Here is a 21,111-nt window from a genome sequence, read left to right on the forward strand (position 1 = left end):
CTGTATAGTTAACACAGTATTTAAAAAAAAAACTCCTTTTCCTTGGTTCACACCAAGTCAACTCCAGAGACTCCCTTCACCACCATTCCACACCTTCCAAACACATGAGCCAACCTCCTATATGTTGATATTAGTGTTAAAGGAATCAAACCAATACACATATGGGAATAAATGACTGCTTGTTGAGTAAACTGAAGCAATGACTCTTTATATTGAATAGGTAGCATTCCTGATAAAACATGGAGAGGAGAATCTGATGCCTTTGTAGCAAGTGTTCATGTAATAAGATTGCTAATATTGAGATTTATTGTATAAAGACGTCAAATGTTGAATAGTCATGATATTCTTAATATTTCTATAATTATTGTATATCATCTCAGACATCTTGTACATCTCATAAATTGACATTCACAATTGTGCATTGAAATATATTATTAGAAAAACCAAAAGGACTGCATTATGCAGAAAATATAAAACAAATCAATTGTTGGTAGTCAAATTTCTAGAATTGGTATTGCAATGTGCCAAGCAAATCAGTCGAGATCCAAGTTGGGGCCAGGCTGTATAACAGAAACCGAAAAAATTATGAAGTGGGTTAGCAACCCAAATCTAATTTATTTGTTGCTGATATAGAACAAGGAATTTGAAATAATAGTAAGAAAAATATTGAAACCATGAGAAAGTGATTCAATGATAAAGCTTTAACTGTTGACTGAACATAATTTCTAGCAAAAAAAACTAGCTTAATCGACAGCGATCTCTAAGCATTTCCCCTGAGCTGCTTCCTGTCTGCATACTAGGGAGAATTCAATGACAGCCCTGCTGTGACATTCAAAGGGTGTCTACTTACTCAAGCCTGCTGAACAGGTTATGTTTGCCTTCTGCTGAATCACACTGGGATGTGTTGACAGGGTGTTTTAAATATGGTTTTGGTTTTATTTTCAGAATGAGGAATTTCTGTTGTGTTAAGTCACATTACAGTGGCATCAAATCTAAAAATGCAGTATTGTCTTGATTAATGACATTAGGCATTTAATTGATTTATTAACTGGCAAAATTCCTGCAACCAAAAATGAATGGTGAACCATTTTCCTTATTTAGCAAAATGCTATGAGAGAGTTGAAATCAAAACTCATCTCTGATTGCAAGAAGTTCTAAATTAAATTCTTGTATAATTTGTAGATTATGTTATTGTACCAAAATAATTTTACGCTGCTCTATCACTTAATAAGGACAACACCTGTAAATGTAAGTAGATTAGAATTACTAGTATGTTCAGTCTATTAATATTTCATATTTAATGCTTCATTTGATATTATTGCAGTTATAACCGTGCCTTGCTAGATGACACACGGTGCTGCCAAGTGTCTGACATTTAAGATAACCAGTCTGGCTTTGTCCTCAAGGTCAAGTAGTAGAATTATTAACTCCTTCAACTCTGATTCTATTGTTAAGTCAATAGACCATATCGACTTGTCATTGCTGCAATATTCATGCTGTCTGGCAATTGGCCAGTCCCAGAGACTGCAGTAGGAATCACGCCAAGTGGTATCACTGCTGCAGTTGTGAGTAACACAAAGGGATTTCAACAGAAGGAAGTTAGAGTTGATTGTAAAAAACAAGAACCCTGCATTTCCAAATGTTTTTGAAGAAATTGCAATGCCAGTAAATATCTTCCAAATGGAAGTCACCAGCGAGAATCTGAAATGCTGCTGCTCAAAACAGCTGTATTGTAGGTACATTGTATACTCCCATCTACCCCAATAACCTTTAATTCCCCCACTTATTAAGAATATGTCAATCTGTCTCAAAAATATTCAATAACTCCAACTCTACTGCCTTCTGAAGCAGAGAATTCCAAATAACAACCATCTAAGAGAGAAAAACATTCCTCACCTCTGTCCTATAAGGGAGAGCCCTAATGTTAAAATAGTGCCTTCTCATCCTGGACTGACTAACAGGAGGCCACATCCATTCCTTGTGAAAGCCATTCAGTTCTGATACACTGCAATCAAGTAACCCCTCACTCTTCCAAATTCCAATGGAAACAAAGCCAGTCTCAAACTATACTTATAAGACAATCCGCTCAATCCAGCTATCGAGCCTTTGGGCTCCCTACAATGCCTTTATGGCCTTTCCTAAAGAAGGAGACCAAATTTGCATACCATCTAATGGTAATAAAGTCATGGAAAAGGGTTGCAGCAGCAGACTAGCTGCAACAGTGACAGTCTTACAAAATAGAAACAAGTAGTCTTAATAATGGTTCAGAAATGTGGTTGGGAGCTCATTTTGGATTCAAAGATGACACCAACATTATAAATTGTTTAGTTCAGATAATTTCCAGGGGTTTGGATAACAGCATAAGGAATAGAAATGGGAGCCTGCTCCAATATTCAATTCTGGCATGGACTGTGTGAACTAAAATGTCTGTTTCTGTGCTGTATGATTCTATGATCATGGCTGATCCTTAACCTTCATTGAACTTTCCTAACCCTTCATCTCCATATCCTCAAATCCCTGAGGAACCACTCATTTGTCTATCCCAGCTATTAGCATATTAAGCAATAAAACAGTCACAACTCACTAGGGTAGAGAATTCCAAAAATTAATAACATTAAGTGAAGAAATTTCCCCTCAATTCATTCTTAAATGATCAGCCCTCCTTCCTGAGACAGTACCGTCTTGTTCCACATCCTCCAGCTCAGGGAAACAATCGTCATTCCATACCAATTCGTTTTATAAGTTTGATTAAGATCATCTCTCATTCTTCTCGAACCCAGAGATTGTAGATCCAATCTAAAGAGATAGATAGATTTGTTGAAACATCAGGGAGTTGTGGGCTGGCTCAAAAGAGGAGTTGAAGCCTGAGGCAAATCAGGCATGATATTATTAAGTGGAAGGGGAGGCTTGATGCCCCAAAAAGCCCTCTCCTACTTTTATTTCTTATCTTCTTTTGTAATCCTCTAATCACATCTAGTGAACCTTCTCTATATACCCTCGAAGGTAAATATGTCATTCGTTAGCTCTGAAACATAGCAACATAGAAAATAGGTGCAAGTATAGGCCATTTGGCCCTTCGATCCGGTATCACCATTCAATATGATCTTAGCTGATCACGCCGTCTCAGTATCCCATTCCCGCTTTTTCTCCATACCCCTTGATTCATTTAGCCGCAAGAGCCAGGTACAGCTCCCTCTTGAATATATCTAACAAACTGGCCCCAACAGCTTCCTGTGCGAGAGAATTCCACAGGTTCACAATTCTCTGAGTGAAGAGACTCTTTCTCATCTCAGTCCTGAATGGCTTGCCCCTTATTCTTAGACTGTGACCCCTGGTTCTGGGTGTCCTAGCATCAGGAACATTCTTCCTGAATCTAGCCTGTCCAGCCCCATCAGGATTTTATATGTTTCTATGAGACCCCCCCCCCCCCACACTCATTCTTATAAATTCCAGCAAATACAAGCCCAGTCAATCCAGTCTTTCTTCATATGTAAGTCTTGCTTTCCCTAGAATCAGTCTGGTGACCCTTCACTGGACTTCCTCAGTTGTAAGAATTGGGAGACCAAAGCTGTGCAATTGCTGGTGAAACTCTGTATGTGTGTCTGGCAGCATCTGTGGAGAGACAAACAGAATGAACATCTCAAGTCCAGAATGACACATTTTTAGGTTGAACTCAAAACATTACCTCGGTTATTCTTTCTCTCTCTTGAAAGCTGCTAAACTTCTCCAGCACTTACAGATTTTATAACGCTGGTTCAATCATTGAGAGACATATATCCTGATAATGAAAGGAGTATTAAAAAAAAAAAGAGGGTGGTACTCTGATGAACTGCTGTCTCAGTTCAGAGATGGATATTGCAAGTGCATGAAGTCCTGAAGCTATTTAAAGATGAGAGCATTGAAGGGTGCACTGATGGAAGCATTTCTATGGGAATTCATTTCTTTTGTTTAGAGTGTCACAGAATCAAGCAACATCCTAGTCAGTGTCTAGATGGAGATCTTTAAGCTCACTATCAAGTTTAATTAGTGAATGCTCTTTGATGATGTACTACTCTTTAGACTGCATCACAGCTCTAGCCTGGATAAGCTTGGAAACAGTTTAAAAGGTGCCACTGTCACCATGAAAGATCAAAGACAGATGGCCAAGCAGTAGGGTCTGTGTTGGGATTTCTGGCTTCTTATTAATGGTGTCTCCTGCCAATCCTCCTACGAAAGCCAGCTGCCACTCTTTGGCATGGTGGCTATAACCACATTGAGGGAAGGCTTAGTGATGATACATTGAGGAGGTCATTGGTGGGCTTGTGAATCTTTTAATGTCTGTGGGAGAGAGGGAGGAGTCCAATTACAATTGGCAATGCATAGCAGGCCAAAACATGCCTTGGAGGTATTTTGGCTTGATGGAGATTAGGGAGAGGTGAAATCATGAAGAGATTTGAAGAATGAGAATTTTTAAATCAATATGGTGCTTAACCAGGAGCAAATGGGGTGGGGGGGTAAGGTTGAACAATGTTACAGAGGTGGAAAAGGCAATCTTAAACATGACAAGAACATGAGGAAGTTCATCTCATAATCAATTTGACCTCAATATTGCAAACAGAGTGGCCTAACCTAAGATTAATACCAGGAAGGGGGATGGAGTCAGAGTTTGGGGAAGTGATGGAAAACAATGGCTTCATTCTTCCTACATAGAGGTGAAACAGAGCTGGGTGTCATCAGCTTGCATTTGAAAACTAACTCCATGCCATCAGATGAAACAGGGAGATGTGAAGTCCCTGGAAATTGGGAGGGACTGTATACTGTATCCTATAATGACTATAATCCTGGGGAGAACAAGTTGTAAGGTATCTCTATGAGACTCAGAATCATTGGTCATGTTAAAGCATTACTAAGGGTTATCTTTTCTCTAATTTGGAGTATTAATTGTTTTAGTTTATGTTGCTTTTAGTCGGATTATTGTCTTAAAATTTGAAAACTTGTGCAAATCTATTCAGTGAAACCAGTCAGCAGAATATTCAATGCTGGTCTGCAAACTGTGATCATTGAGACAAGTGGTCAGCACAAGGTGATGCATCACAATTGGCCCCATGTCTGAAAACTGGCACTAATAGCCCCCTGAATCAATCCGCAATACATTTTCCTTCTGGATCCATAATTGTGGGCTGTTAATGCACAAGGCTTCACATCTTTTCTGCAGGACCAGCATCCATCCAGGATTACTAAATCTGAGAAAATCTGAACCAGGGAGCTACATTGGCATGTGGCTTTATGGAATGAAGGCTCATGCCCTTATTTGGTGTGATAGCTTGAGACACAGACAAGCCAGGGGGCAGTGCACCAACCACCTCATTTCAATTTGCAACACAAAACTACTTTCTAATCCAAGGTTTCTATTTTTACTTCTTTTCATTACAAAGTGCAAGTGCCACTGGGATCGGATTCTCACAGTGGGAAGCATTTGGAGAAATTGGCAGACAGTTAGTCCTCTGTAAATATCAGATCCATTGCAAAAGCAAATTAACAGTTGCCTCACTGTTTGCATATGCTAATCTAAACTTTGTTCATAGAATTTTCATTACAGCTCAAGTCTGCAGCCTCTGGAGCAAAACATTTACTTCAGCATACGATGTTCAAATAGACTTTCAGTACAAGTCAGCTGTAATCTTTCATTCACTGCTGTTTCCTTATCAATGAATTTCCTTAGCAGTGCTTTAAGTATCGATTCATATTACACTCCATATTGTTCCCCGTTTCGGATGTCCTGAACTGCACAAACCCTTAGGTGTTTTGTACCACAGAAAGCAGCAGGTTGTAGGTGTGAAAGTGACCAATAATGACTATCCCACACATGTGAGCAGATTTAGAGATTCTATAGCAGTTATTATTGTCAGGAGCAGCACAGTGTCTCATTGGTTAGCACTGCTGCCTCACATTGCCAGGGTCGGTGTGGACTTGATGGGTCAAATGGTCTGTCCCCACATTATAGGAATTCTATGATTCCCCTATCAGGAAAAGAGGCTTTTGTAATCTGGGTTTATTTATTTGTAGTTGAAACTTTATTGCTGGAACAGCACAGCAGGTCAGGCAGCATCCAGGGAACAGGGGAACAGGAGATTCGACGTTTCGGGCACAGGCCCTTCTTCTGTCGAATCTCCTGTTCCCTGGATGCTGCCTGACCTGCTGTGCTGTTCCAGCAATAAAGTTTCAACTTTGATCTCCAGCATCTGCAGACCTCACTTTCTCCCCTTTATTTATTTGTACCCTTTGATGTTTAAACAAGTGAACAAAGGCAAGTACAGTCTCCACAGCTTATATCAGGTATGTTTGTAGAAAAGTGCAATTAGGGATAGGCAATAAATGCTGGCCCAGCCAGCGATGCCAACATCCCTTGAGTGAATAAAAAGAAACTTCATTTTGCAAAGTTGAGGTTTCCACTTTTGTTTTATTCAGACATACTTAGTCAGCATTGCTTTTCCCATGATCTAATCCACTCCTATTAAAGAGACTGCAAATCAGGGAGCTGTGACTTTCCTGATAGGGAGAGAAAGGGAGAAAACAGAGCATCTTCAGACCTTTTACCAACCATTCTCTTCTCTGAAGGGTCTCCCTTTATACAACACAAGCCTTTCCACATAGCAGCAAAGCAAACTAATGCTTTGGAAAGGTGCTTACAAAAAAAGGGGGTGTTTTTCAGTGCTAATTACTGGCCATATAAAATGTCTAAGAACGTCAGAGCGCAACAGTATAAGTATACCACGTAAGAAAGAACTACGTATGAAGTTAGATTTAATGAGATGTGTACGAATGAATAAGCCCAACTGTGTGTGTCCAAAACATATAGAGAACTAAGGTGCTAAAACTGAGACCTTTGACATTGGCATCACAGTCAATCCTGTATTTACGAACTTATGAATGTTTATACTTACAAAGAAGATCCCATATTGATATTAATGTTAAAGATCCAACATGCAAATATTTGCTCTTACTTATGAACAGTCATTTTATATTGTACTGTATTGTGTTCTGAGTTTCATACAAATCTACTTAACCAATGTACTCAGCAATGTGAGACTGCCTGTAGTCCAAAGAGCTAATAATGATCATTGTTACATAAAATAAACAACTGTCCATTTTTAAACAAGGACATTTAAATGATAGAATTATGTTTGGAGTCAGTACTTCTAATGTGACTTTTGTGTGTGAAATAATTAGCTTTTTACTTTACTTAAATCTCTACAGCGCTCTACTATGGCCTTAAATATGCAAAAATACAGATTTGAACATCCGTGCTTGTCATTCTTGCACTACTGAGTTCATCGTGCTGAATGGAGGCCATTTTCTTGCTCATCTCTAACCCTTACTCTACCTGCCCTTCAACAAACCTAAATATTGTTCTTTCTGTAACAATATAGTATAGTACTTGACCTACAATATCCATTTTGTCAATTCAATTCCCAAGACATATCTGAACAGCCCAAAATTGGAAATTATGAGCTGATTATTATAGGTTTTGACAGGGTAGGGAGGTGAAACAGAAAAAGTGGCACACTTGTTTTCACCTTCACCACAACATCTTAGCAAACCATGTGTCAGTTCAGTAACGGCAGACCCAACTAATGGACTAGATTAGTTATCCTTAATAGGTGTGGCTATATCAACAAAATATACCCTGTTCTTAATGACAGATCCAAAAACACATCCATTGAACCTGCTGGCCTGCATAACCAGTCTGCCTTATTTGAAAGCTGGCTAAAAAAATGCATTTGCTGCACTTTTGTAAGAGCAACAAGCTGCCAGGTTATTTAACACGATAGGATTTGTCCTTACAGGTCATCGTGCCCACATTTGTATGGGCTGCCCAAAACAAACAGAAGTTATGTCTCTTCATATCCTATGACTAGTTCTGACAATATGAATTGAGCAAATACTTGGGAGAATTGTTATAAGCAGTTGTGAGCACGCTTTCCACTTAGAGTGAAAGAGTGCTTCATAACTGTAAAAATTATATAGAACTTGTATATTTATAGCAATGCACTGTCCACCTGTTATTAGACATTGCTAGACTACTTACCAATGTACCACTCAAGGAGGTCACAGATATCTGCACTGCAACAGTAGATCATGAAGGTCTGGACTTGGTACCATTGTTAGAATGAGTCTTTACTGAACTTACGAATTCAGCAACTTGTTCAGATGAGTTCAGTTTTAATAACAGTGTGTATGCACAAATAGATGGTGTTGCCATGGGAACTATGCCAGGCTTAACTCTCAAAAACACCTTTGTTGGATTTCATGAGAAACAAGTACTTGATGGAATGACACCTATCCTCACATCCCTTGCAGATTACCAATTAATATGTTTGCTATATTTGAATTTGCTGCTGCACATAGGAATTTTATTTAATGTCCAATAGACTCCAAACTTCAGTTAAATTCATGTTTGAAATGGAACAGTCAAATAAGCCCCTTTCCTCATTGTCCCAGTGAGAAATCGGCCAGGGCACAGGGTTCTTTACTACTACCTGTTACAAACCTACCTTCACTCATCAGTATTAATGTTAGGATTTCTGCAGTTCCAAATTGTATGAGATTAGTCTTACCAGCAACTTCATAAATAGGACCCAAGACATTTGCTGTCCCATGCAAGTTTGGTACAGGTCGTTCTCCTATAATGTACATATCGTTAATGCGAATTTGCTATAACACAATTGACTACTTGAGGACACTGTGTTTCTATAGCACAAACATGTATTGGCTAAAAAGCAATTCTGGCCCCATTAACTTAAATGGTGCTGCTATTATGTGATTTTCTTAAAACATGGGATTGCATGAGAACGGACCTACTGCTTTATAGCAGAACCGACTGTATTGAAATATAGCATCAAAATCATGGTACTCTAATCAGATTATTTCCAGCACTACATATAAATAATATATGCTACAAGCTCTTGAAAGGCCCAAAAAGTTGTTACTTTTGGAATTGTAAAGTCTATCTCATTTTAGTAGGAAGTATCTCAAAAAATTAAATAACAAGTGAAGCTAGCTGTTTCATGCAGCTACTATGCTGTAGCAAAATGAGTATGTTCGTCACTAACAGATGGTGCCTTTAAGCCAAACCGATATCCAGCCTATCACACAAATCAATAATGTGGTGTGTAACGTTCAGTGCCAGTGTGATGTTAGATTTAGAGGCTGCAAGTCCTAAAAACATTTTAAACACAGCGTGCCGTGGTGACCTCACATCCTAACGCAGTGACCTCCTAATGTGGCGTGTCACCAGTGCAGTATGGAGCCAGGGCCTGGTGTGAACTGGAAGCTAAGTACCAACATGGTCTGTTGTATAGAACCCTTTTCTGTAATGCTGGACATTCTATTTCTGGAAGAAAACTTATAACAAAAGAACTTATAACAAAACTTTATAACAAAAGTGCCTAGGTACTTTTGTATCTAAGTCGGTGCTGTAATTGGCAATGTATAAACTTTTCGCTATACTCATTGAGTGCATGTGACAATAAAGGCTTTTCTATTCTATTCTATTCTAACAGCATGTTCCTTCATCCGTCTGTGGTAAGCAAGGTACTGAGTGTACCCAATTAGTCTATGCTTGCGAAACCCAATTTTGGTCCATCAGATGAACCTGGTGTTAGAATTAAAATTCGGTTTTATTGTCATGTGTACTCAAGGTACAAAAGAACAGCAGTTCAGTGAAAAATGCGCAGTGTTGCCAACACATGACACCATCTTGGGTACAAAGTACCTAGGTACAATTCTTCGGTACAAAAAAAAAGACAAAGTAAAGAAAAAAGTTACACTACATTATAGATGTACATTGCATTGATTAGGAAAATAAAAAAAAAGCTAAAACGACAGACGTGTACTATAAGGTAAATACATAAATTTACAGGGCCCTATTCTTTGCAGACTGACAAAACATTACAAGCACTGTCAGAGAATTAACTTAATAAAATAGATGACAACCACTCTCTGGATCATTTCTCAAGGCAATGCCTTGACCAATCAGTGTCAACCTGCTTGGTTTAAATCTTTAACAAAGCCTGGCAGTTGCCTGTTAATTCTCATTGACTGGTGCATTCTCCATGAGTACTGAAGGTGTCAAAGAGCTGCAGTGTTTTGTTTTTGTGTTATGATGCAGGGTCTAATGAGGAGGAACTGCAAGTTTGAATATAGGTGGTGGTAGAGGCAATGGGGTAATATGTCCAGGAGTATGTGCAACAAGTTTTAGCAACACTATCTGGAGGTATCCCATCAGCATAGTCCAAAAATAACAAGTTAATATTGAAACCCACAACAGGAACCAACTGGTCTTATTTCAATTGCAAGTTCCTCCCGCACCACATTTGCCTCAAACTGGTTTGCAACAAGCAAGAGGAGCTACAACCAAGGCATTGTGGTTATGTGACTTGTATTGTGTCTACAGATGAAGGCCAAGATATTCTGAGGAGAGGCATCACAGTCAGTTTGACCACTCCATCACCATCTTTCTCTGTTACTACTGAGTTCTGCATTTATAGCTAGGAATTCCGACCCAGGCTCCTTCATGTTTATCCCCCTCAAGTAGGATAGTCATGGCAATCAATACACCCTCCCTTTTGCAGCAGTCAGTGTGCCATGCATTGAGATGAAAATAGCCAGCAGTAGAGTCAGCCATTTTAACAGCTGCTGTGAAGGCTAGGTAAGTGTGGTGTTAGGGTCACAGTTGGTTAAGGAGTTAGGCTGCCATGGGATTGGGATGGCAAGGTGGCATGTAGGTAGGGTACCAGGTAAGTAGGGTATGGTGTCATGGTGCCAGGTGGATAGGGTGGCAGGCGCATAATGGGTGTGCCTCAGATAGGTTGGGTGGGGGTTGGGTGTGTTGAATCAGCTGCAGGAGGTGGTTATGTTGGGGCCAGTGGTGACCAAGGTGGTTGTCAGCACTGGCAGGAATGTGGGTTGTCGGGGTTGGCAGTGGTGGGCTGAGGGGTGTCTGGGCTAGTAGGGGGATTGTGGGGGTCAACAATAAGGGGATGCTATTAGATAAGGTGCTGCCCTGTTACAACAGAGATGACAATTCTTTTTCCCGCCAGAGTCTTTGGAGTTCCCTTCCTCAAAAGGGAATCTTTAAACATTTTAAAGACAGAAATAGATAGATTACTGAGTACTAAGGAGATGAAGCATTATAGGGTATATAGGAATGTAGAGTTGAAGTTAAAATCAGATCAGCCATGATCTTATTAAACATCACAGTAGGTCCAAAAGGCTAGGTCATGTACTCTAGTTGAGTGCTGCAGTGTGGAGTTGGTGGCCTGTGGTCCTGTGACTTGGCTCAATATCATGTTGATCCCCTTTGTTTGCTGGAAAATACATCTCTAAAAAATCAAAAAATAAGATTAAATATTTTTCATCCTAGATGGCAATAATATCTATTAAAAGCAGTCATATCTAAACCAAGATTGGCTATCACTGCCAATATCATTGATCATCAACAACATAAGGTGTTTTACATGAAAGATGGAGCCTATCCCAGCATAAAATATGTTGGAGGTATCATTATAACCATATTGAATCAGAGATCATGTCGAAAGCACAAGGTGAGCTGTTATTGTACAAGAGTGAATTAATAACTTTAACAGATATAATAGCAGATCATCACATTATTCAGACTCTCAGAGATTCTGAGTGCAGATTTATAATGAATGAGGTCTGCTTGTCACTTTAATGAGCAGCCATCATAAGAAAGGACAGCTAGAAAATTAAATAGGCATTTTAAACGATTAGTAGAAGAATGTTACTGCATGAAAGATATAACATAATTATAAGTCACATTCTAGATCATTGAGATATCTCAAAGTATTTTACAGCAAAATAAAGTGTTTTAGTGACATAATGTAGGACAATGAATTTGTCCACAGTGAAGGCCCACAAACAGCAAAGCTACAAATGACCAAATCCGTAGAACACATGGAAATGACATTCTTCAAGCCTGTCTTATACAGCTGTAGTGCAATGCAGATAACCCCCACAAACTGAAGCCATGAAATCTCCTGAAAAATGCAAAAAGTCTGATAAATATATATGCTAATTATGGAAACAAAAGCTAGAAAATTAATCTCCAGTCCCTGATAGGCAAATCAGCAGCAAGAGAAGACTTTGACCTAATTTAAATTACAGGAATGCCTGTCTGAAGAGATCAATGCCCCACCAGCTCCCACTTGAGAGTATGTTTCTGACTTAAGTATTGTTTAAAGGACAAATATTAGCCAGGGTATAAAATAAAACTGCACTGCTCTTCTTCAAATCATGTCCTACAATATTTTAGCTTCCACCTGAAAGGGTATCAGGATCTCACTCAAATAAAAGGACCTCTCAGGACGCAGGACTAAAGTGCCAGCTAAAATTACGTGCTCAATTCTTAAAAGTGAGCCTTGAGGAATTTCATCTCTCAGAGGATAGTTCATCTGTGGAATTCTTTACCACAGAGGGCTGATGAGGCTGGATCTTAGGTATATGTAATGCTGAGATGGATGGATTTTTAATCAGTAAGGGAATTAAGCGCAATGGTGAAAAGGCGGGAAAGTTGAGCTGAGGTTTATCAGATCAACAATGATCTCATTGTATGTTGGAGTGGTCTCAATGGACTGTATGGCCTACTTCTGCTCCTATATCTTCTGGTTTTACTTAGAGGTTGAGCTGCAAGACTGATATTTGAGTTCTGCACTATTAATGCTGCTTAGAAAGCTTATGTCTTTTATAATTCGAAGATATACACTGTAACGTAGTTTAACCCTCAATTTCTGGATATGTGGTCAGGAAAGTCCCTGATTTGTGCCTACTAGTTGAACTGAGCCAGAGGAATGGTAGAGATACAGTTTGCCAGGCTGCACCTTGGTGTTCCTCCTTCTCCAAACCACTTTCTAAATTCATGTTCCTACACTTGCATTCATTCTGCGGGACACAAATACTCCAGGAACTGTATTCTATTTATCACAAAATCCAACATTCCTCGCTTCCGCCTCCCTAAGAATCTCTGGGCCTGTGAAATCCAGGTCTGTACTGACAATTTGTAAGACTTGATCTGATTGCTTATAATTCCAGGTGGTGCCAAAAAAAATCAAGGCCTTAACCTTGGTGTTCCCAAGCATGATGGCTCCTCTCCAGTAGGCATGGAAAATGTTAGAAGCCCTCTGCCAGGAGTAAAAACCAATAAAACTGGCAAATTATAATACTGGTTTAATTCATCTTATAACTTCAAAATGGAGGATCAGTACTGCATTTTCAGTATTATTGGTTTTTGACTCCTTTTTCCCTCCAGGCAAGTATTGCACAAAAGTCACACCCCACCATTTGTTTCCAGTAAAAATGACAGAGATGCATATATTTCCAATTGTCCAAGAAGCATGATTGGCAGGAGCTGTCAGTCCGAATTGCCCAGTGTCAGGATTCTACCTTAGATACATACAGAGAAATGCTGAATCAATGAGGCCTTAGGCTGAAAGGACTAGAGTTAGGAATAAACTTCAGAAAAGTTTCAGAAAAGATTTACAAGGATGTTGCCAGGGTTGGAGGATTTGAGCTATAGGGAGAGGTTGGATAGGCTAGGGCTGTTTTTTCTGGAGCATCGGAAGCTGAGGGGTGAACTTATAGAGGTTTATAAAATCATGGATAATATAAATAGACAAAGTCTCTTCCCTGGGTTGGGAGAGTCCAGAACTAGAGGGCATAGGTTTAGGGTGAGGGGGGAAAGGTATAAAAGAGACCTAAGGGACAACTTTTTCACACAGAGCATGGTACACGTGTGGAATGAGCTACCAGAGGAAGTGGTGGAGGCGAGTATGATTGCAACATTTAAAAGGCATCTGGGTGGGTATATGAATAGGAAGGGTTTGAAGGGATATGGGCCGGATGCTGGCAGGTGGGACTAGATTGGGTTAGGATATCTGGTATGGACGAGTTGGATCAAAGGGTCTGTTTCTGCGCTATGCATCTCTATGACTCTATACATTCCTCTGCAGGATTATTCACAAATATAGTTTGTGCCTTTGGCAGGTGGGACTAGATTGGGTTGGGATATCTGGTGTGGACGGGTTGGATCAAAGGGTCTGTTTCTGCGCTATGCATCTCTATGACTCTATACATGCCTCTGCAGGATTATTCACAAATATAGTTTGTGCCTTTCATGCACATAACCCCATTATTGGGTATGGAGTCTCTAGCTCTGATGGTCCTCTGGCACGTTGCAAAGATTGAGCTAATGGCATGCATAGATGGCAGAGTGGGTGATAGGTGCTTCACATGGTTAAAAATTGGTAATCCATCTACCTACCTTTGTGAGCAAGTTCCTTGTGAAGACAGTTCTTAGTCTGACCATAGGGAATCTGCTGGAGGAGTGGAATGTATCAGGAAGTTACCCTCTACTGTTCTCCCAGACCTCTATTTCAGTTTGCAGGCTGTAGACTTCTGAGAAAATGGTCTAGGTATCCATGGAAGAAACTTCAACAACTGATTGGGCCTCCGACAGGAGAGAAATGTTGTAGTTGTCTTTGGCATTGTCACACATTTCCTCAGGAACACAGCAATATTCAAAATTCATCATTTTTGATATTTGACATGCAGGTGGTGGACTTCTTTACCCTGCCATCTGCAGTACACCAATATTGCAATGCACATAAGCCATCTTTTGAATACACAGCTTCAGCTGAAGTACAAAATAGACTAACCCTCTTCTTTCTCCTCCTGCGCTCACTCATAAAATATTTCCAATTTATTACACTTACTTCTCGTTATAAATCTTCTGGGACTGATGACTCAAAGTGAATGTGAGTGACAGCCTGTGGCATGAACTGTTGGCAGGAACAAATAGGCCAGGGCTTAAGATTTTCAAGCAGATCTAGAAATAGAAAAGGGAACATTAAGTTGCACTGATATCCTACTGTACTTTACAGCTAACTTAACAGCAGAAGGGTTAACACAACACAGGATTTCATCGTGTACTTAGAAGGCAGGGAATGAAGGTCAAAATAAGGATAAGCAAGAAATCAAGACAATTTTTTTCCAAACAGAGGCTAACTCCTGTTCCTGCACAACCTTCAATTCAGTGTTTTCTATGAATTCCCCAGGATTCACAGAGCTGCATATTATGTAAATGTATGCAGGTGTTTAGACTAATTGTCTGTTGCTTTCTGCAAGTTGTCCTGGGCTGTATTTGCCTTCAAAAAGAAGTCAAAAAGTGACCGCTAGATGTGGTTATCATGAGATGGAGTAATGTGTTACAGTGGTACAGGAGTAGGCCATTGCCCCTTGAGCCTACTCCACCACTCAAGCTAGATCATGGCCGATCATCTGTCTCAATGCTCCTTCAATATTTTCTCTACAACCCTTGATGTCGTTAGTCTCCAAAAATCTAATGATTTTTTTGCCTTGAACATGATCCAGGTTTAAGCTTCCAGACCCCACTGGAATAAAGAATTGCAATGATTGACCATCTGCTGAGGGAATAAATTGTTCCTCATTTCAACCTTTAAAGGGCTTACCACTTAGCTTTGAGGTAATGACCTGGTTCTAGACACACCAGCCGGGGGAACATGTTATCTCACACTCTCAGAATTTTGTATGCTTCTTCTAAACTCCACAGGATGCAGACAACCCTGCCATCACAGGGATTAATCTGCTGAAGCTCTATTGTATTCCCTGTGGCATGTATATCCTTCCATGGTAAGGAGATCAAGACTGTACACAATGCTCCAGATGTAGCCCCACCAGGTCAATGCACAATTGGAGCAAAAAATCATTACTTCCATACTCAAATCCCTTCATGATAAAGATCAACACTCTATTTGTCTTCTCTGTTGATTATTGCACCTGCATACAGCTTTTAGTGCTTGTGAACAGTGACATCAAAATTCCCTTTAAACACCAACACTCCCCTAATTCTCACAATTTAAAAATATTCTGGCTTTCTGGAATGTTTCTTTTCCACCTAAGTGGATAACGTCACAATCTATATTGTAATCTGGAATGCTTTTGCTCATTGGCTTAGCTTATCCAAGTCTATGGAGTCTCATTGTATCTCCCGCACAACTTATATTCCCACCTAGTTTTGTGGCCTCACCAAACTTAGAAATATTACAACTGGGTTGCACATCCAAATCTTTATATCGATGTGAACAGCTGTAATCCGAGCACCGAACTTCGTGAAAAGCAACTAGTAACAGGTTAATAACCTTATGTGTATATGAATAGGAAGGGTTTGGAGGGACATGGACTAGGTGCTGGCAGGTGGGACTAGATTGGATTGGGATATCTGGTCGGCATGGATGAGTTGGACTGAAAGGTCTGTTTCCATGCTGTACATCTCTATGACTCTATGACTCTTAGTGTCTCTGAACATCAACATTAACAAGCATTGTGTGCATGTAAGGATAGTCTTTTTTTTTGTATGAGTGATAGAAAATGCAAGTTGCAGACATATATAATGCAGTGAATTGGTGAGAGATGTGAGGAGCTTTCTTTATCCAGTAAAGTCGTTACGTTTGTTCCAGCATGATTTTTATCTTCTTGGAGCTTACAGCCACCCCGCTCCCATTTTCCCTAGCAGCTCTCCCTGTCTCTGTCAATTATAAAGAGGATTCCCTATTGTGCCAAACACTTTTAGCCAAATTCTTACTGTCCATTAGAAAACTTGGCAACTCTTTGCTCTTCATCAGTCCTCATCATATGTTATTCCCCATCACCCTTTTAATATTACTTTGCTGTCAATTAGAAATAACATGATGCCTGCGGCTTTGAACTATTACAGGAGTCCAAATCCCTCAGTAGTGCACGAGCTCACATCTCGAATATGAGGAGCTCCTTGTCAGGGAAGTTGTTAAAGACTGGAGGCAAGAAAATTATAATGAGGCTGACCCTGGAATTTACAGCAGGGTTAAGCCAGAGTATGTCAGCCATGTGTGGCTCGTATTCCTGCCTGAAGGATGTTTCTTATAAAGTTGAACATTTTTTATAAAATTCTTTGGCATTACATAAATGTTTTCCTATTCTTACTGTTCTACTGGGGCTTTCGCAACTTTAATAGGCTATAAGACTACCCCAAATGTTTTGCAAACTCCTCAATTTTCTTTTTCCAAATTTAGTTTTCAACCCAAGTTATCTTTTTTTGCTGAAATATACCTTAGATTATTTTGTTTAATCAAAACAAATTATTTGTTTTGCTTTTTGTTCATGTTGCTCATTTACACGATTTAATAGAAAAGTATGAAACGGAGGGTTTTATGCAGAAATAGTTGAAAACAACCTGTTTCTGTCACTGTTTGCAACTGGAATTGGAATCTAGCCCAAAATGGTGGGATTTCATTTGCTTGATGCCTGCTTGAATACACTACATTTTTGATCTTTCTGTCCCAATCAATGATTAATGCCTAAAGGCCAAAACATCCTATGGTGGTTTGCAAATCATTTTATTATCTATGACTAGAATTATTATCCTAATCACCAATTCTTTATATTGTTGGACAGTTGTGCTGCTATTTAATGTTAATTTACACAACATTAGTTCCATACCACAAATATCTACAATGGAATGGAGAAATGAATTTTATTTCTGGTTTTGTTTGAAACATAAATATGCTAAGAAAACTATGAAGCAAGTTTCTGAAGCAAGCTAAGTCTTTCAAGTATTCGCTAAAGACCAATACTGCAATTCCTTTCCCACTTTAATTCTTATTCTGGTAATACCTTTTCAGACAGACATATGCAAATAAAAACCTTTCATAGTTCACTCTTGGGCACTTATGAATCTATAAATAGGCTGTTGACCTGATTGAATCTAATTAGAGAAATGGGAAAGATTCCATCATTCAAAAACTCAGAAGGGGGCCATGTGAAGGATAATTAATGTTTCAGACAATTTGTATTTAAATCAAAATTAAGCCCATTAGTTTATTAACTTGATGGAAAAAAATGCCAGAACCCTCACAGCATCAGAAAAATTTCCAGCATTTCAATTCATAATGTGGAATTAAGCTTAGTCATTCACCAGAGCCAAATCATCATGACCACAATGAAGTGGAAACAATTTTCCAAAATCAAAGTTCAAGTGCTGCCTCATTTTCCCTGTTTTGTCTCAAAAAAGCTTTAAAGTGATTCTGTTCAACTCATGACAATGACACTGTTTCCTACCGCAGGGTACATTAAACCACAATGATCATCCAAAGTGGTTTCTCCTTCTCATGATGGTAAAGCTGTGATATTCATCTAACGACAAATTCTGTCTGACTCATGAAAAACATAATGTTAGCTGCTCTGCAAGGACATGTCTCACAAACTCGATTGAGTTTTTTGAAGAAATAACAAAGAGGATTGATGAGGGCAGAGTGGTAGATGTGATCTATGTGGACTTCAGTACGGCATTTGACAAGGTCAGCAAGGGAGACTGATTAGCAAGGTTAGATCTCATGGAATACAGGGAGAACTAGCCATTTGGATACAGAACTGGTTCAAAGGTAGAAGACAGAGGGTGGTCGTGGAGGTTTGTTTTTCAGACTGGAGGCCTGTGACCAGTGGAATGCCACAAGGATTGGTGCTAGAACCACTGCTTTTCATCATTTATATAAATGATTTGGATGCGAGCATAAGAGGTACAGTTAGTAAGTTTGCAGATGACACCAAAATTGGAGGTGTAGTGGACAGTGAAGAGGGTTACCTCAGATTACAACAGGATCTGGACCAGATGAGTTAATGGGCTGAGAAGTGGCAGATAGAGTTTAATTCAGATAAATGCGAGGTGCTGCATTTTGGGAAAGCACATCTTAGCAGGACTTAAATACTTAATGGTAAGGTCCTAGGGAGTGTTGCTGAACAAAGAGATCTTGGAGTGCAGGTTCATAGCTCCTTGAAAGTAGAGTCGGAGGTTGATAGGATAGTGAAGAAGGCGTTTAGTAAGCTTTCCTTTACTGGTCAAAATATTGAGTACAGGAGTTGGGAGGTCATTTGCGTCTGTACAGAACATTGGTTAGGCTACTTCGAAAATTGCGTGCAATTCTGATCTCCTTCCTATCGTAAAGATGTTGTGAAACTTGAAAGGGCTCAGAAAAGATTTACTAGGATGTTGCCAGGGTTGGAGGTTTTGAACTATAGGGAGAGGCTTAACAGGCTGGGGCTGTTTTCCCTGGAGCGTCGGAGGGTGAGCGGTTACCTTATAGAGGTTTACAAAATTATGAGGGACATGGATAGGGTAAATAGGCAAAGTCTTTTCTCTGGGGTCGGGGAGTCCAGAACTAGAGGGCATAGATTTAGGGTGAGAGGGGAAAGATATAAAAGAGACCAAGAGACAACTTTTTCGTACAGTGGGTGGTACGTGTATGGAATGAGCTGCCAGAGGAAGTGGAGGCTGGTACAATTGCAACATTTAAGAAGCATTTGGATGGGTATATGAATAGAAAGGGTTTGGAGAGATATGGATCAGGTGCTGGCAGGTGGGACTAGATTGGGTTGGGATATCGAGTCGGCATGGACAGGTTGGACTGAAGGATCTGTTTCCGTGCTGTACATCTCTATGACTCTATGAGTGGCAGATGGAGTTTAATTTAAATAAATGCGAGGTGCTGCATTTTGGAAAAACAAATCAGAGCAGAAGTTGTCCACTTAATGGAAAGGTCCTGGGGAGTGTTGCTGAACAAAGAGACCTTGGAGTGCAGGTTCATAGTTCCTTGAAAAGAAAGTTGCAAGTAGATAGGATAGTGAAGAAGGCATTTGGTATGCTTTCCTTTATTGGTCAGAGTGTAGGAGTTTGAAGGTCATGTTGCAGCTGGACTGGACAATGGTTAGGCCAATGTTGGAATATTGTGTGCAATTCTGGTCTCCTTCCTATTGGACGGATGTGAGAGAGAGAGAGAGAGAGAGAGAGAGAGACAGAGAGAGAGCGCGCGAGAGAGACAGAGCGAGAGAGAGAGACAGACAGAGAGTGACATAGAGACAGAGTAAATTCTCTCTCTCTGTCTCTCTCTCTCTGTCTCTCTTAAGAAAAGAGAGTAGCCAAAGTAAGCATTGACCCCTTAGAAGCACAGACAGAGGAAATTGTTACATGGAATGAAAAAATGGCAGAGCAATTGAACAAATATTTTCAGTCTGTTTTCACAATAAAAGAATACATTACATAGCAAATATAGAGGGCAACTTTGATGTTAAAACAGTGAAGTAATTATTATCAGCAAAGAGAAAAAAATACTGAAGAAACCAAAGGAACTAAAATCCCCAGATGTTGACAACCTACATCCCAAGCTTCTAAAAGATAGAGCAAGATAAACAAGAGATGTAATTTTTCAAAATTTCCTAGATTCTGGAATGGTTCTAGCAAATTGGAAGGCAGCAAAAGTAACAACACTATTCATCAAAAGAGTGAAAGAGAAAGTAATGAGCTACAGGCGACTTAGTCAGGTAAGTACTGGAATCTCTTACTACGATAGATTTAGAAAATCATAGCATGATCAACAAGGTTAACATAATTTTCCGAAAGAGAATTTTAGTTAGGTATGGAACAACCAGATCTATTTATATATCATATTGAATTTACATCTGCATTGAATAAGGTGCCAGACAAAACTTTAACAATAACGATAAGGTCTGGTGAAGTGGGAGGTAACAAATTAGCATCAATAGATGATTGGTTAACAGACAGGGAGAAGAGTAGGCATAAATAGGTTACTTTTAAGTTGATGGACTGCAACTAAAGGAGTCCTGCAAGGATCAGTACTGAGGTCTCTGCAATTTGAAATGCACATTATAATGTATCAAAATTTGCTGACAGTGCAAACCTTGGTAGAAGTGAGGAGGATACATGTTGATGGGAAGAACATGGAGAGACCTCAAAGTGGATGTGCACAATAACTTAAAGCTGGCAAGGTAGGTTTAGAAAGTGGTTTAAGAGGCATGCAAAATTCTGGATTTTCTAAATAGAGGTGTAGAATGTAATATTACGGAAGTTATGACAAAACATTACAAATCATTCATTCTGCTTCAACTGAGGTATAGAACATAGAACATAGAACAATACAGCACAGAACAGGCCCTTCGGCCCACGATGTTGTGCCAAACATTTGTCCTAGCTTAAGCACCCATCCATGT

General features: G+C 39.6%; 1 long non-coding RNA gene across 1 annotated transcript in view; it reads right to left on the bottom strand.

Moving 5' to 3' along the window:
• Positions 1 to 11,115: 11,115 nt before the first annotated feature.
• LOC122551265 overlaps positions 11,116 to 21,111 on the bottom strand; it is a 58,920-nt gene continuing 48,924 nt past the window's right edge. Inside the window, exons 2-3 of the long non-coding RNA XR_006312069.1 lie at positions 14,769 to 14,881; positions 11,116 to 11,363 (exon numbers count right to left, since the gene is read on the bottom strand). This is a non-coding gene — a long non-coding RNA (uncharacterized LOC122551265). The remainder of the gene's footprint in view (positions 11,364 to 14,768; positions 14,882 to 21,111) is intronic.

Source organism: Chiloscyllium plagiosum, chromosome 7, assembly GCF_004010195.1.
Source record: "Chiloscyllium plagiosum isolate BGI_BamShark_2017 chromosome 7, ASM401019v2, whole genome shotgun sequence".
NCBI classification, from domain to species: domain Eukaryota; kingdom Metazoa; phylum Chordata; class Chondrichthyes; order Orectolobiformes; family Hemiscylliidae; genus Chiloscyllium; species Chiloscyllium plagiosum.